The sequence below is a fragment of the Euprymna scolopes genome, chromosome 22 (assembly GCF_053919585.1).
Source record: "Euprymna scolopes isolate OS-2025 chromosome 22, ASM5391958v1, whole genome shotgun sequence".
Classification (NCBI taxonomy): domain Eukaryota; kingdom Metazoa; phylum Mollusca; class Cephalopoda; order Sepiida; family Sepiolidae; genus Euprymna; species Euprymna scolopes.
This window is the reverse complement of record NC_136503.1, coordinates 32,513,585-32,531,524: the sequence shown is the minus strand read 5'-3', so window position 1 is coordinate 32,531,524 and position 17,940 is coordinate 32,513,585. Positions and strand designations below refer to the sequence as shown.

The 17,940-nt window shown below is 33.8% G+C and overlaps 1 pseudogene; it reads right to left on the bottom strand.

Moving 5' to 3' along the window:
- Window positions 1–2,931: 2,931 nt before the first annotated feature.
- LOC145244074 (U2 spliceosomal RNA) lies at window positions 2,932–3,160 on the bottom strand (annotated as a pseudogene).
- Between the last annotated feature and the right edge of the window lie 14,780 nt (window positions 3,161–17,940).

Here is a 17,940-nt window from a genome sequence, read left to right as displayed (position 1 = left end):
TCTCTTCATCTCTTCTTCTTTGTCTTTATCTATCTATCTATCTATCTTTATATATATATATATATATATATATATATATATATATATATATATATATGTATTGAACACCTTCTCTCTCTTTCTATCTCTATCTCAGTCGTGTTACTTTTTAACATCTTTCTATGACTACTAGTCTCTCTCTCTCTCTCTCTCTCTCTCTCTCTCTATATATATATATATATATATACGTGTGTGTGTGTGTGTGTGTGTGTGTGTGTGTCTGTGTGTCTGTGTGTCTGTGTGTGTGTGTAGTCTATTTAAAGTGCTTCATTTTGACTATTTGTGTACATTAGTAATTCTGGCGAACTTAAATCTGAGAGAATAAATATTGGGTGCTTATCTTGTAATTAATGATCACTCATACATGACGGAAAGTAACGAGAGACGAAGCGTGACTAACGCCATCGCATTTGGGTTTTAATTTAATAGAATTCGCATCTATATTAGGTTAGTCGATAATTTAAAAGAAAAATATGTAAGTGCAATAGTTGATGTAGCAATACTCCATAGGACCCATTTTTAGACTTAAAACCTTTTCATCTCTTATTGTAGACGAATTTGCTGTAGGAATGAAATCAAATTGCACAGTGATGTATGTAACATATATATATATATATATATATATATATATATATATATATATATATATATCTTTCCTTCCTTATCTATCTATCTATCAATCTATCTATCTATCTATCTATCTGTCTGTCTGTCTGTCTGTCTGTCTGTCTGTCTGTCTGTCTATCTGTCTCGGTTGTGTTAACTACAAGTCTCCAGATAAACATTTTCGTTACTAAAAACATTCTCAGCGTTGCTATTATTTTTTTTGCCGGGGTCTACGGTATCAGTCAGACTAATGTAAAACGATCTTTATTTTTGTTTTTTTATGAAATAAGAGAGAGAGAGAGAAAGAGAGAGAGAGGGGGAGTAGAGAAAAGCGAGCCTAATCAATTTTTTGTTACTTCGTACGCCACACTTGCTCCGTTCTTGCAGTTCTTGAGGTTGATCTTTTTGTTTTATTACTGATCAAGACGTCCTACGTTTACCTATGATAGCCGCAATATTACATCAAAAGATTAACAAAACAAATGTGGTTTACCCGGAGAGGTTAACCGTTGTCAAAAAAAAACGTCCTGGGAACGGTAACCAATTTACGTTTGCTGGCAGAGAGTTACATGGTTGGCGACTTTAGGCCCTCTCGGTGTTAACAAACAGTATTGTTCTGGAAATCAAACAGTGAAGGCATACCAGGAATTTTGGTGTGGCTTTCTCTGCGCTAGTTTCTTCATTCTCTGAGGATGACGTCTTCATGTTTGATTTCCTCTGGCAATCATCGCGGCAGGCATCATTTCGACATTTAAGTCAGGTCAAACAACGCAACACAAGTCGTATATACAGAAATTTTAACTATTTATTTTTACATATCATACAATAATTTACATTAAACAAGTACATTCATAACAATAAACTTTGAAATAAACAACTTAGTTATTCCTAACTAGCGGTCCTGTATATGACCTTAAACTATATCCGATGGTGAGGCCCCAGCTTGCGGGCTTTGGGGAGTGTGGAGCCACCCCTTAATTGCCATTGGTCCCAGGTCCACTCCGACCCGGAGTGGTAATACCTGTTAGGGTCCCAACTATGGGTTAAATAGAAACCGATTTGAAAAAAAGAAATCTATTAAAAAAGTTGTCTTCAAAATCACTGGATTCGGCATTAAATAACCTGAAAAGGGTTGATATGTCGTAAAACAAAAACAACCAACCAACCAATCTAACTAGTGCTGCGGGGAAAGGGAGGTTCCTCCTCTCTATTTTACAGAGAGGCAAAAATACTCGTCCTCGCCTCATAACAGGAGATCAAAGAGAAAGGGAATTGTTGAAATTACATTGCGGTCCTTTTTTTTCCATATCGCTCCGCGCGACCAAATAACATCCCGGCTATGGCGGGGGTGTGGACGCAACACAACAACGCAGAGGCACTACGAAATAGTACCATAACGTAACGGCTACGTTACATTTTATAATTAAACTATACTGAAGTTCCACCATTATTTATCACCACGTTGTTTTCTCAGTAACAATGTAACAATCACGAAAACAATTCGTTTGCAATAAAATTTTACTTATAAAATTTTTAAACAGATAAAATAATTAATACGAAAATAATCTGTTGACAGAGCTACAAAATAATTAAGTCATGAGACCTTTTTGGTTTGTTTGTTTGTTTGTTTGTTTGTTTGTTTTTCAACGTTAATGGCAGTCTAATTAAACAATCATTCACCTTTATCATAGAGTGGCACGCGAGATTTCCTAAGCGTTGACTCTCAATCAAGAAAAATGCCACGCTATGAAATACTTTACTCTTACTTTAAATATAATTTACTTTTCTTTATAAATAACCGATAAACGCAAAATATACATCTACTCGACCTTCGTAGTTTTCTTCTTTTCATGGCTATGTTTTTTAAAGTGAAAGGTGCGCCGGAGAAAAAAAAAAGACGGGAATCAAATCCCGTGGTTGTACCGAATGTTTAGTCATCGTTTCACGAGAGACATTTCGTGGGTGTGTGTCTATCAAAAAAATCAAATAAAGTCACCAAACAACGTCTGCATCAACAAATTCTTGTATCACTTATTAAACAGATCCGCTTTTTCACCGCCCATTCATACGAAAGATCGTTTTCTACAATGCAATTTATGAATGAACCAACTTTAACTGGATACAAATGGTGCCACGTCCATCAGACTTCGGCTTCAAAGCAAACAGTTTACAACACGATCGTGACAAGATGAAACGTGGTACATTTGTTGTGGCAGCCAACGGAATATTTAACGTGAAACAATATAAATATCAAATCTCCATTGGAAAACCGTGAACTCTGACGGCAATTATGCAAACAAAATGGAAATGTTTATTATACCTATTTACTATGCCTCCCCACGGGACAGAGTTAGACACCAGGGTCGTTTTTTAACGTGGAGAAAAGGTACAAAAATAAAAATTGTCTCAGTCGTGAAGGATTTCTCCTCCACCGAAAGAGAACAAGAAAATGAAGTGCAGCATCTGAAGAACAGATACTACACTTTGATCTTGGCCAAAAGGCCAAGAACGTTAGAGTATGTTTATAAAACCTAAATTTTTATATGTACAGGATTTACCCTTAATTTAATTAACCGGCAATTAATAATCTTAATACAGAAATTCTGTATGTAAGGGGTCGTAATATGGACGACATTTAGTTCTATTTAGTTTAATACAAATATTATGACATTTTAGTCGTCAATTAATAACGATTCCTCACATTTCAACTTTGGAGTATTTTAAAAGATTGTGTGCACAACTTCCCATATAAACATTCAAATATATCATGTGGCATTCAATTTGATGCATAGTTATTAGACACTAATAAAACAAGATTAATTTCAATTTCTTCTGCAAACCACTTAAGCTTAAGTCCTAGATTGTACAAGAATCGTTTAATCGATTTTGAACAAATCATATTAATGTTTTCAGGAGAAAATGTTTAGCATCAATCTATCTATTTTACTCTTATATAAAAGAACGGAAAAATCGATCAAAAGTAGCGATTTGACTTTTATGCATATTTCTTTAGTAAGCGACGCAGGATTTTTCAGTGGCCTTTAAATCCTTTTTAACGTTAATAACTCGTTATCAATCTTCTGCTATATTTTGTAGTGTCAGGTTTGGCGCACTTTCTGATTTAATTAAAACGCTGAATTTCCAAGGTTTTTCTGTATTGCTTTTCGTGACTTGTTTTTTTATTTTTATTAAGGTTTGTAATAATGCGTCTATTTTCTATTGTTGTTTCAGAAGCAGTTTTTGAAATATTTCTTTCATTTTCTGCTACTGTTCTATTTGGTATTTGTACAGTTCTGCTATAGTTGATTTGAAATCCTCCTTAGTTTCTTATTTTTCTCTTTTAAGAACAGAGAACAATTTAATATGACTTTGAATGTGTTAGAAAATAATTGTGATTTTCAATGTGGCGTTGGTTTTTCTTAACGATCAACGCAATATGGATTTTTAAGTTGAGCGAAACAAAAAATCACACATTTTTCACTCAATTGAAGTTTACCTTTTTTCCATAGAAGGAAAAAGGTAAAAATAAATTTCTTTTTGTCACAACATCTAATCTTCTCATTTGAGTAAAACACAAAAGAAGGAAAAATGAAAGCCGAGAAGTCACTTTTTAGTTCAACAAAAATAAAATTAATTCACGGATGTTTTTATCTATAACATTTTACTCGTTGAACAATCTTTTCTTCACTTTTTTTATTTGGAAGTTTCTAGAATTTTTTTTTCAGAAACTTGCAATAATCAGTGCAAGTTTCAGAGTTGCTTGAAAGGTTTTGTCGTTCGGTCTTTCAATACTTCGTTGTTAGTGTTATTTAAACAATAGATTGCTTGTTACAATACTTCATCGCAAGGTAAATGTTCTTAAATACCATGTTTTTAGTTTGAATACCTTGTGGTCAGTTGTTGTTGCTCTGGGAAAGATTAATTAAACAGTCCTGCGTTGGGCCACGAGAGTTTTAGACGGGATTTTTTATAACGATAAGAAGCATCCATTATAATGAATAGCAATATCTGAAAGAAATATTATTGTATTGTTTATTTAATTATGAATTACGTCTAATTCGAAACATTAAAACATAAGTTTTAAAACAACCTAATCCTTGGACTAAAGAGTTTTCGCATATATTTAGCGTTATTAAGATATATACGAAAACATCTTTCGAAAATAAACGTTGATTAACTCACGTATAGCATTATAATAGATTCATTGTTCTTATCATTTTAAATATTTGAAGATTTTTTCACGATAAGATGTATAATAAAAGATATTATCTAGTGTTAACTGTTTATGTGATGTGAAAGTTGGGTTTAAAAGTAGTATACTATAGTTGGCCTCCTTTTCAGTCGAGGAAAACAATTGATACCCCTGGAGATGGGGAGTTTCATCTTGATGTGTCCATAATGAAGCTGCGCATTACACAATCGCACATCTACTGTTTGAGTCTAGATGCAAATCCAAATCTAGGTGGAAATATGGTCGCAAGAATGTTTAAAAAAAAAACGATGTATCAGTGATACATTTTTTTAGTAAAACATATATATATATATATATATATATATATATATATATATATTAATTAATCATAGTAAGAACAAAGCTTTAAAATACAAGTTTGCAATTAGTTTTTATTATTCGGCAGAATACTCCAAAACTGTTGTGTTAGGTAATCCTTAATCCGTGGAGCTTCAAAGAATGCTTATTCTTCTCATCAGAGGAAAAACTGTTAGCAAAATAATGAGATAGGACTGCTAGATATTAGCATTTCTATGCATTTGTTGGTTAATGTATAGGATGAAACTAAAAAATATATGAGTTTAAGTTGTAGGTTCAAAATGTACACAACAGATGCGCACCCAGATACACCTGGATATATATATATATATATATATATATATATATATATATATATATACATATATATATCATTATTAATTCATTTATTTATCTGTTTGCACAGACTGAATAATTCCTACACTGACAAGCCTTCAAACACACCTTTTATCCGATAAATAATGCTTCAAGCAAACTACGACATACTTCTTATATATATATATATATATATATATATATATATATATATATATACTTCATTTACTTACATAAAATTAATATACGAAAGTATAAATTTATGCGTAAGCCTGAAGAGTCCTAGAGTGGATGAAACGCGGAATATTCAGTGTAGCTTAATCGCTATATATATTTTATAACTTATATATATATATATATATATATATACAGCAAAAACAGCGGCGTTGATTGGCTGTGGAAATAATAATATAATCTTTCACATTCTGAACATATATATATAACCACTTCTATAAATAAACCAGAATTCATTCAGTTGATTATCCCTGAGGACTCAAAACGGATTCAAAAGTAATTGGACCTAAAGTGACTTTAGTGACTTGCCTGAAGTACGAAAATTTATTTGAAGGTTAGAAAGAATCAAAAGCAGAATAAGTAAACAAGAATTGTCAGTGTTATTCAACAAACTATGCTTAAAAGAAAGATTGCTGACTAAGTATACACAGACACACAAACACACACACACACACACACACACACACACACATATATATATATATATATATATATATATATATATATATATAGTCATCTACATACAGTACTGTTTCACAGCTCATCAGTGCGGCTAGACAAGCAACTACCTCAAGCCAGGATTGAAATCTTACCGCCTGTACGACAGTCATTACGCTAATCGGCGGCTGCTGTGCGAGTCGTGAATTAGTGATTTTAACATCGTCTGAAATACCTAAGCTCGATTTGTTTACACAAAGAGCATTTATTTATACACTAATGGTAATTCGTGCATCACTTCTCAATATGCTCAACTCAAGATGAAGAGAATTATAGTCATCCACGTACAGTACGGTTTCGCTGTTTCACAGCTCATCAGTGCGGCTAGACAGGCAACTACCTTAAGCCAGGATTATATATATGTATATATTGTAAGTTTGCATACTCATGCACCGTTGTAAAACTTCGTTTTTCATATATCTTATTTAGTTTATGCGTTTTTCTTTTTTCTTTTCTTTTTTTTTCTTTTACTAAACTATGCCACCTGGTCGCATGGTATCTCTTAATCCGTTTATCGTAAATGTCCAAAACAAACGCGACGAGTTTTAAACGAATTTTCGTGTCAGACCACCCCTGTCCAAGGCAACCCCCTCTCCATATGTACTTGTCAAAGGTGGTCCTACATGAGGAAGACGCATTGAAATGTAGTCCGGGGGACTCGTGTAGGTTTATCGGTGATCGAGTGTGCCAGGTGGGGGATTGTTGGAGAAAATATTGACGTCACTGACTAGATTGACAAAAATCTGTTAAGTGAAAAATTCCGCATGTTGTTTATACTGTGGTTAATCACTGTTGATGGTGGGTGGATGATTTCATACTGTTGACTTATGCTAATATAAGATGTCATGAAACCGTAAGGACAGAATGGAATGATGAATGGGATTACTGTGGACATTGCGTTTTGCAGCATTATATGTCTGGCGTGAGCGGGAATATTTTTTTTTAAATGGAAATCGCTCCAGATAAGACATGAAACTGCCTGATGTAAGGAGCTGAAACGAACGAAAAATGATTATCGCGATGATACGAGATGCCTATTATATATAGTTAATAAGTAAGAAGGGAAAATCATCATAAAAGCATTTCATAAGCAAGTAGGCAGTTCTTGGAAAGAAGCTTCCGGAATCTTAAGCTGTATTAGTATGAGGTATCAAAACCGTGAAATGATAAAGACCACTAGACTAACGAGTCAAACGAGTTGGAACAAAGGAAGCTGGAATATATTAAACAATTCTGAAGAACACAGTTCATAATAAAATTTCTAGTACAGACAGAAACATCATGTTTGTGCGCGAGTGTGATTATGGATCATGTTTAGTATTATTGTTTACATGTGGAAACAATACTGCTTGTAAAAGACGTTTTTGCCGTTTAGCCATAGTTCGCACCGTAATAGTAAAGATAAAGAAGATGAAATGAAGAGAAAAAATAGTATTTTAGTTAATTATTTCGCTCGCGCAAACTCACAATAAATGCATAAATAAGAATTTAAAAAAAGTTTCACTGTTTTTTTTTATGATTTCAAATATATGTGTCTTATCATTGGGTGATACAAATTAAAATAAGTATAGGGTTGTAAATCTTTGGGAGGGGGGTTCTGTTATCTCTGACCGGATATGTTGAGGTCGGTTCAGATTTCACAATAACAATAATGCTTACGCATTCACACATGTCTGTTATGAGAACATATTAGATTATTCCTATTAATTTGCCTCTCTACGAGGGCAAAGTTAGATATAAGGTCGCTTTGTAATGTGGAGAAAATTTAGCTCCCCAAAAAGGGGCACTCTGAATAGGAACACACATTGTAATTTCCCCAGTCTAGAAGGATTTGTCCCCACTGACGGAGGACAGAAAAGATGAAGTGTAGCATCAGAACAGATACTACATTGTGATCTTGGCCTGAAGGCCCCAGCATTTTTGCGAAACCTATTTTCTTCGCTTACTAATTTACAAACCTTTCATCCGTGATGCAGTAATGCTCTTTCTTCCCCTTTTTCCCTCTATCTCTGTATATATATACTTCCACAGCCAAACAACGTTGCAGCTCACAAGAGCTACGACAGTCAACAAACCAGAAGTCAGACTCGAGTTTCGCCCTCATTTGGGCTCATCAGTTAGACATATCCGAACTCGGGATTCAAAAACTGAGCCTCTTGCACGCGAGTCAAGACTCTGCCAACCGAGCAAACGTCAATAGCTATCACATACCGCATTCAGATGCATATTCATAATGCCGTCGTTTGACCTTCATCTGGTAACTTCAATTTATTTAATTTTCACACTTTTGCACCGGTTTTCCCCGGCTAAACCCGAATATAAAGTTTCGCATAGGTTCGAATGCTCTATATAAGAAATTTCATGTCTCTTTACCAAAAATTTACAGAGGAGTTTGGTAGGCAACACTTTTTAAACAAATATATATACGCATATATAAATATATATAGAAAGAGGTTTGTGCTTACTATAAGCTTTTTACGCAAATATTACGCAAGTATAAATCATGTAGAATATCTGCATGAATATAATTAAACAGAATAGTTAACTAAAGCTGGCCATCCCATAAGAAAACTGAAAAAAATAATAAGGAATTAATTAAAATAAATATTTAGAAGAATATGCCAATTATCATTACATTTTTTGCAGATAAATGCAATTCCACGAATCATATATAACAAAGTTGTATTTTCTTTTCAAATTAATAGAAAAGAGTGTTTTTAACTTGAATATCAATACACAAAGAAATTTATATATATATATGTGTGTGTGTGTGTGTGTGTATGTGTGTGTGTGTCCATAATTATATGTAAATTATAAGTGTCAAATTAATCTTTGAAATACAATACATAGGTATAATAAAACTATTTCTGTATGATTTATTTTAATTTAAACTTCATCGCCTGTAAAAAAACACCTTTTAAGCGAATATTGTTACACATATATCTACTTATTTTTTTTTTAACTTTTCGTATGATCTTTTTGTGTTTAAATCAAAGCAATTAAGATATGTGTTATATGTATCATGAATGTTTTCGACTGCTTTTCGAAGCATCTTCAGGTAATAAAAACTAAAAAGTTAGAAAAAAGAAGATTTAAAAAGGCAACCTAAAACGGTGAAGGTCGTTAGATATCATAGGAATAAACCAGTGCAGATTCAGGAGAGACATTAACAATTTAATTTCCAGGGCGTCACAATTAACGTTACAGTATAAATTGTATGATTTTAAATATTTTTTAAATGTTGCTACTGGTTTTATACGTAGTTGCATTAATTGTAGGCTGCGTGGTTTTAATAAAAATAACATCGATTATTTTTTTTTATTATTTGGAATCTGTCTTGGAATATATTATTGTCATGTTATTAACTAAAATTGTCTAAAATCAGAGAGGGGCAGTTACGTTATTTTAAAATCTGGTAAATTAAGCAAGAGTTTATAAAATGCATGGAGATACGGCGGGATAGGGTAGCCGTTGTAAAACTAATGTAGTTATTAGCTATAGATTAATATAGTTTGTATTATGATGTGGAATTTTATTAAAACATAATCCAATCCCAAAACTAAGGAATATTTAAGTGTGTATTCTGTGTGGTTAAAATATATAGGGAAATGGCACAGTGAAACAACCGTTGATTAATTCAGCTTAAGAATAAAGTAAAGCTTTTCACACAAATAATCAAAAACAAAATTTTTAACACAAATAATTCGCAAAATGTAGTTTAATAAAAATATTTTTTGACTAGTATCCCTAATTCATTCTCTTTAGAATAATTTATGTCGGTAGTAGTAATTATTACTGGCTTTCTTCTTTTGTAATATTTTGTTTTAAAACTGTTGTAATGATCTATTCGGTGTATAATTGTAAGTTGGGTACAATGGTCAGGACAATCGCCTAACATGAACACTGCTCGGACAGAAAGAAACTGCAATCCACTGTTTGTACAACTGCAAAGAAAGTTATTGAAATATATCAAATGCTTTATTCGAGAAACAACGTGAATGAGGTTCTGAATCAGGACACCTCGCTTGGTAAGGATTACCATGACAGACAGGTGGCATCTAATCGTCATCAAACTACTCTCCGACAACAAGAAAACAAAAACGGGAAAAATCATGCTGAGAATGACGGCGAGAAATATACGTTGACAGGCTGAACACCTGGATAACATAAGAAATAATGAGCAACAATGAATTCATGAACGCCTTGAAAGAGGCAGATAGATGAGATAACCATAGCTGTTAATACCTGTACCAAGTCGAAAACCACTTGAATGAATGAATGTACGAACTCACAGTCCTGGGTAAGACCTAAAACTACATCCCGTCAAGAATATTTATCGGGGCATTTGAAAACACTCTGAACCTGGTTATTAGTACTTGTTACGATCCCAACTATGGATTTAACAAAATCTATAATTACATATGACTTATTTACATAGATACGTCTAGGTATCAAGAATGATCTGGTATGCCTTTAGTATACAAAAATATACAAAGAATGCCAAAACGATGAAACCCCCAAACCCCGAAATAAGAATATTTACACTCAATAAACTTATAAATATTAATTGAAAGTCTTCGTAAAAGGATAAATTTCTATTCTCACACGTTAACCAGGTGTGCGCCGTTATTTTAATTCGTAAATGGTTGTATAGTATAAATTGATAAGCACGAACCACGTAGATGCATTAAAATACAAATTTATACAAGTTCACAACATTCACCAGTCGGATGCCTGTGTCATAGATCGCTACAACCTTACATTTTCATTATCTCTTCAGAGATACACGACACAACTGTGTCTCCGCGGACATGCGTCTTCAAACCTTACGACTAACGAACCTATTCCACCGATTTTTAAAATACCTTATCTCGGGTCAAAAGTGCAAACGTTTGAATTCACTTGATGGCTTTGTGCTGACTTATATTTCGTCAGTTTTAATCCAAATTGTTTTTCTTCGGATTAATAAAGATAAGCGCACAGGTAGATAGCGTCACGTGCATTAATATATAGAGTTGGGGTATCAACAACAATTTAATTATTTTTTAGGTAGAGCTTGGTTGATATCAGTTTACGAACAAAAACACGAGAGGTCTGCGTTGCAAACAAATGTGGCGGGTGTGTCAGATGATCCTGAGGTCATCAGATTTGCTGGTGAGTCACACAAGTAAACTAAGTGTTTTATGTAAATATATATATATATATATATATATATATATATATAAAATTTTAGTCATTCAATAAATTTAAAAATCTATGACGTGAAATGGTTAAATTTCAAATCAAAAGATTTCTATTATTCTATGTAAGACAAAGTACATTTTATTCTGAATTATATATATATATATATATATATATATATATATATATATATATATATATATACACGTTCAACCTGGGGATCATGCTTTTTATTATATCGAAATGTCTCCATTTAAAGAGTTTTTATATACTTATTTAACTCCCATATATATATAGAGAGAGAGATAGAAGGAGAGAGAGAGAGAGAAAGAGAAGGAAAGAGAAGGAAAGAGAAGGAAAGAGAGAGAATGAGAGAAAGAGAGAGAGATAGAAATATGAGGAAATGATAATAAGAAAGAGGAGAATAGGTATAAAGATAGTGAGGAATGCTGTTTTACTACAAATTCTGGTGGCACTTCTAAAGATTTCCTTTAGTTGCTAGACGGGAAGTCTCTAGTTGCAACCTACCAAATTTAGTATATATATATATGTATATATATATATATATATATATATATATATACATATATATACATATATATATATAGTTTCCCTCTATCGCCCCCACAACAGTGGGGTTACTATCTTTATCTTTAAGAGTATATCTGAGAAAATTGACCACATCCTGTCTGCTCATCCTTCGGTAACATTCATATTTGCGGTGACTTCAATGTCCATAATGTGAAATTGCTGACCCACTCAAATAAAACTGATGACGAGAGGAGGTTCTGTCATGATTTTGCCACTGCCTATGACCCCACTTAGATTGTTCACGAACCCACCCGTCTGTCCGATACTACCGGTCAGTATGCAAGCCTTCCAGACCTTTTCCTCACAACTTCCCCTGAGCTATGTTCATGTTCCGTTCTATCTCCTTTGGGATTGATCGACCACTCCATTGTAGCAGTTAAGATAAAAATGAAATGTAATAAGTCTTCAGACATACATCTCCACCGTACTGCATATCGATACTCTATGGCTGATTGTGATAGCTTCTGTACATTGATCTACCTCTGCATTCCATGTTTACAAAGGATGGGTCCTCTATAGTATCAGCCCTGACCGAATGGTTAATTGTAGGCATAGACCGATTCATACCATCCAAAAAATTCCAACAAAAACCTAACAGTCAGCCATGGTTCTCCCCAGAATGTGCTGCTGCCATCGCGCACAGAAACCACTTTTTCCATAGCTACCAACGTAATAGATATACTGAGACTGAAACTGCTTTCAGGAACGCCAGCAACCAGTAAAAGAGTAAGAAAAATGCAAGAGAGCTATATGCTCAGTCCGTCAAATCCAAAGTAGCTGAGCAGCGGCTTGGTTCCCACCAGATTTGGCAAATAGCAAACAGGGTCCTAAACAGAAGCGTGCGTTCTATCCCAACCATCATCAACATCATCAGACAAGGCCAGATTATTTGCCAAGAACTTTGCAGCTAATTCTACCCTATGCAACATACAAATATCTGTGCGTGAGGTCGTCAAGCTAATCAAGACCCTTGATTCCAGTAAAGCAACTGGCTCTGACGGCATTCCAGTTATAGTGCTGAAAAAGCTTCAACCAGAACTTGCCTCCATACTTACAAAACTGTTTAAGCATTGCCTTAAGGAGAAGGGCTTTCCAACACCCTGGAAAACCTCATCAGTATGGCTTGTATTTAAGAATTCAGGTGAAAAGTCATCTCCCTCTCAGTACAGACCAATAAGTCTCCTGTGTATCATGAGTAAGTTGTTGGAATCCATATTAAATAAAGAAGTAGTCAACCACCTCAGTAGAAACAACCTTCTTAGTGACATGCAATATGGTTTCCGCTCTGCAAGATCTACAGCAGATGAGCTAACGGTTATATCTCATAGGATTAGTTAATCTCTTGACAAAGGCTTCCTTTCCATGACAATTGCTCTTGACATATCAAATGCCTTCGATAAGGTATGACATAAGGGCCTACTTCACAAGATCTCCAGCTACGGTATAACTGGAAATGTTTTCTCAATCATTAAATCATTTCTCTCCAATAGGTTCATAAAAGTAGTGGTTGATGGGCAGAAATCAGAGGCCCACAGTATTAATGCTGGAGTCCCTCAGGGGTTCATCCTGGGCCCAACTCTCTTCCTGATCTACATCAATGATCTCCCAAAACACATACTTAAATCATTCGTTGACATCTATGCTGATGACACGACCATCTATGGCAACACATCAAATGCAGTAAATGACAAAGTTCTCTCTGATTCTCTCTCCTCTGATCGTGAGCACGTGGTTCAGTGGGGGAAGAGATTGCTGGTCACTTTTAATGCATCCAAAACCAAGCTTCTATCTTTAAATCATCAGCGCTCTGATCCCCATCTGGCATCAATTGTAATGGATAGCTCTTGTCTTGGGGAGGTCCATGTTTTGACAAGCTTCTGGGTTTGACATTTACTCCTGATCTGAAATGGAACACGTCCATCAGGTCTGTTGCCAAGGATGCTGGGAAACTGGTGGGATCCTTCTACCGCTCCAGAAGATATCTCACTACTGATGCAATTCTATATCTGTATAAAAGCCAAGTACGTCCAAGGATCGAGTACTGCTACCACATCTGAGCAGGAGCTGCTAAAAACAGCCTATCCTGCCTTGACAGCGTACAAAATACACTTCGTAGCTTAGTGGGATGCCCTTTTCTCTTCCCTGCAGTCTCTCTCCCACAGGAGAGACGTTGCGAACCTCTCTTTGTTTTGTCGTTATTTCCATGGCAAGTGCTCGTCTGAGCTCCAATCTCTCGTCCCCCCTCGCCAATATTTCACGAGAAACAACCGTCTGGCTGAAACTACTGTCAATAATTTCCCCCACTCTTTATCTGTGCCTAAATCCAAACGTAGATTCCATGAGCAGAGCTTCTTTCTCAGAAGTACACGACTGTGGAACTCTCTTCCGTCTGCCTGTTTCCCACCTGACTACAACTAGATGTCTTCAAGTCAAACATAAACAACTTCCTGACAAACCGCCCCTTAAGTACGACACTATATCAAATCTCCAATACTAATGATTACTGCAATACTATCTCATTGATTACTGTACACACAATAACCCTTATCCATGAGTGGCCTCCGGGCCTTGATACTTGGTGACCTCCATGTAAAAATATATATATATATATAAATATAAATATATGTTCACACTGAACAATACTAACCCTACTTAACCTCGAAACCAACAACACTAGGAGACACCTAGAACCATAGTATAATATCTGTTCCAACACCTCGCTCCCTCCTCAGTCAGGGGAGGAGAACCCCCTCATGACTGAAACGACTATCTTCCCTTCTACCATCCCCCTCCCATACCTACACCCCCTCCAATCCCCCCCTCTGGGGAAACAAAATCTTCCCCACACTAGGAAACGATCCTGGGTCTGGCCATATCCACATGGGGAGACAAATAAATAGAAACATTAAAAATCCCCTATTTTAAATACACCCCTCTTTCTAAATGAACATAATATAAGACTAAAACGAAAAATCACAATACTAAAATCCAAGAATCCAAAAAATAAATATCAAAATAGAATGAAAACACCCCTACCCTTACTTCAGAAGAGCCAGTCCCCCCTCCCCACACATACACATTAGTAACGACCTCGGAGCACAGCCGCCTTCTTAAGGAAGCAAATAACCCCAAAATACTATAAAACAATATACACATTCCCAAACCAATAAAAGCAAACACACACACGCACACACACGCACACACACACACACATAAACACGCACACACACATACATACACACACCCTACCCCACCCTAAAGGAAAAGAAAATCACATTAGCAGAAAGAGATAGCGACTGACTACAGCGAGGTCAAAATCTCCCTGGACAAACCAAATAAAAAAGCAATAAAAATTCAGCATACCAATGTATAATAAACACTTACAAGCCTCCACCCCTTGGAAAAACTTCAAACTAACTACAAAAATCGCCATTTTTACACATTTGAAAATAATTTCTGACGAAGACGCATCACAGACCGTCTGAAACGCGCGTAAACGATTTCAATGACTTAAAAACATTATTACAATGATCCAAACATAATTCTCAATGAAAAACCAAGACACGGAATAATAAAATAATGTTAAAAAATACACATTGTTGGTGACTACTCCCTTATTTAAATATACATCTTTCTTTCGTTGGAATTTATTAACCCATTTTATATATATATATATATATATATATATATATATATATATATATATATATCATTTACAGATGTAAAAACTGTTGACGATTAACTACATGCTTCGCGGTTCGATCTTTAGCTTTAAATAGGTGCTAGTTTAGACTCTCTGCAGAGTTGTAATATAACGACAATCACTCTGCTAATGACTATATATAAAGTAAATTATGAAAATATACGTGCACGGATTTTTTCTGCGTTTCATTCTAGTAAGGATTCGTCAGGCTATTGCATGATATTGATGTTATGGCTTGTGTATATAAACTAGTAATAACATATATATATATATATTGTTATTATTTGTTTATATAAATATACGTTGTGTTAAGTTTGTCAATCCGATTCTTTATTATTTCCGCTTCCATGTTCAGTAGCCAACGGCCACGCGTTTACGTGTCTTGCAATTCACCTCTTTATTATTTTATTATTATTCTATTTTTGAGAGAGAGAAGGGGAATTTTCTTTCTGTTTTGTTTATATATCTTCATAACCTAGATTTACTCACGCATTGAGCTCTGTTGAAGTAAATATTGAAAATAGGTCCATGAAAACGCATGTAGATACACGAAATAAATAATTATATATATATATATATATATATATATAGTCATCCACATACAGTATTGTTTCGTTGTATCAACTCTCATCAGTGCGTCTAGACATACACCTTTCCCACCATCGTGTTGACAGTCTGCAGCTCTAACCAAGAATCAGTGCCCGTAAATATTTCTCCTCAAATGCCTATTAAATTAGCATTTGCCCGTGGGCTTCGCTTAAATACGCGTCGGGTGATAATATATTTACAAAGTTCTCAACCCAAAGAGGGGGGGCCCATATAGATATACATATCTTTCTCAAAATTAGAACATAATTGTATTAAGGAGAAGCATAGATCTTGGAAAATATCACATCGGATAGTATTAGCTCAGTAATAAATTATGATTATCTCGAAAATTCATTATAGTTTAAAAGAATTGGATTAGAAATGTAACAAATATTAAAGATAATCCAGGTACACTTTTTGTTAATTGTTAATTGTTGATTGTTAATTGTTGATTGTTAATTGTTGATTGTTAATTGTTAATTGTTGATTGTTAATTGTTGATTGTTAATTGTTAATTGTTGATTGTTGATTGTTAATTGTTAATTGTTAATTGTTGAGTGTTAATTGTTAATTGTTGATTGTTAATTGTTAATTGTTGATTGTTAATTGTTGATTGTTAATTGTTAATTGTTGATTGTTGATTGTTGATTGTTAATTGTTAATTGTTAATTGTTGATTGTTAATTGTTAATTGTTAATTGTTGATTGTTAATTGTTAATTGTTGATTGTTGATTGTTAATTGTTAATTGTTAATTGTTGAGTGTTAATTGTTAATTGTTGATTGTTAATTGTTAATTGTTGATTGTTAATTGTTGATTGTTAATTGTTAATTGTTGATTGTTGATTGTTGATTGTTAATTGTTAATTGTTAATTGTTGATTGTTAATTGTTAATTGTTAATTGTTGATTGTTAATTGTTAATTGTTGATTGTTAATTGTTAATTGTTGATTGTTAATTGTTGATTGTTAATTGTTAATTGTTGATTGATAATTGTTAATTGTTGATTGTTGATTGTTAATTGTTAATTGTTGATTTTTAATTGTTAATTGTTGATAGTTAATTGTTGATTGTTACTTGTTAATTGTTAATTTTTAATTGTTAATTGTTGATTGTTAATTGTTGATTGTTAATTGTTGCTTGTTAATTGTTAATTGTTGATTGTTAATTGTTGATTGTTAATTGTTAATTGTTAATTGTTGATTGTTAATTGTTAATTGTTAATTGTTGAGTGTTAATTGTTAATTGTTGATTGTTAATTGTTAATTGTTGATTGTTAATTGTTGATTGTTACTTGTTAATTGTTGATTTTTAATTGTTAATTGTTGATAGTTAATTGTTAATTGTTGATTGTTAATTGTTAATTGTTGATTGTTAATTGTTAATTGTTAATTGTTGATTGTTGATTGTTAATTGTTAATTGTTAATTGTTGATTGTTGATTGTTAATTGTTCATTGTTCATTGCTGATTGTTAATTGTTGATTGTTAATTGTTAATTGTTAATTGTTGATTGTTACTTGTTAATGCGTGCAACTGTCATGTGTCAAAGTAAGTGCAATATATTATAATCTCTCTCTCCCTCTCTCTCTCCCGATATATATGTGTGTGTGCGTGTGTGAGAGAGAGAGAGTGTGTGT